Genomic DNA, 508 nt, shown 5'->3' on the forward strand with positions numbered 1-508 from the left:
TTTAAAACAAATAAAATAAATAAATAATATAACAAATTAGCGGCGCGAGTTGGAAAATTCGTGTTCCCTCAAAAAGGCCAAGGTTGTTTTTATTAATGAGGATGGGTATCACGTGTATTGGAATCAAAGTGACGATTATACCCTTCGTACCGACCAAAATTACTAATCATGCAACTTTAGCCACCGACCGGGGTTTGAAAATAGTGTTTAGAACCACAAGCTACGCTTTTTTTTTTTTTTTTTCAGTTTTGCTCCAAAGCTCACCAAACTAATCAAGCTACCGTCCATACCGAATACAATGTCGGTTTATTTAGTTCACCCAAATGCTATCCAGCGCCGCCAAATTTGGGCACCGTGTACTGCACCAAAAGTCATCAGCTTCCGACTTCCGATTTGTTCGGGGTTGGTCGGTATTAGTCCATGATTAAAAGTAATCTTCTTTTGTTAAGATGTCAACGTTAAGAATGTTGGCTCGAATTTACATATGGTTTACGACATTCAATCAAGT

Source organism: Theobroma umbraticum, unplaced genomic scaffold (genome assembly GCF_002168275.2).
Source record: "Theobroma umbraticum cultivar Fairchild unplaced genomic scaffold, ASM216827v3 scaffold_4.1, whole genome shotgun sequence".
Classification (NCBI taxonomy): Eukaryota; Viridiplantae; Streptophyta; class Magnoliopsida; order Malvales; family Malvaceae; genus Theobroma; species Theobroma umbraticum.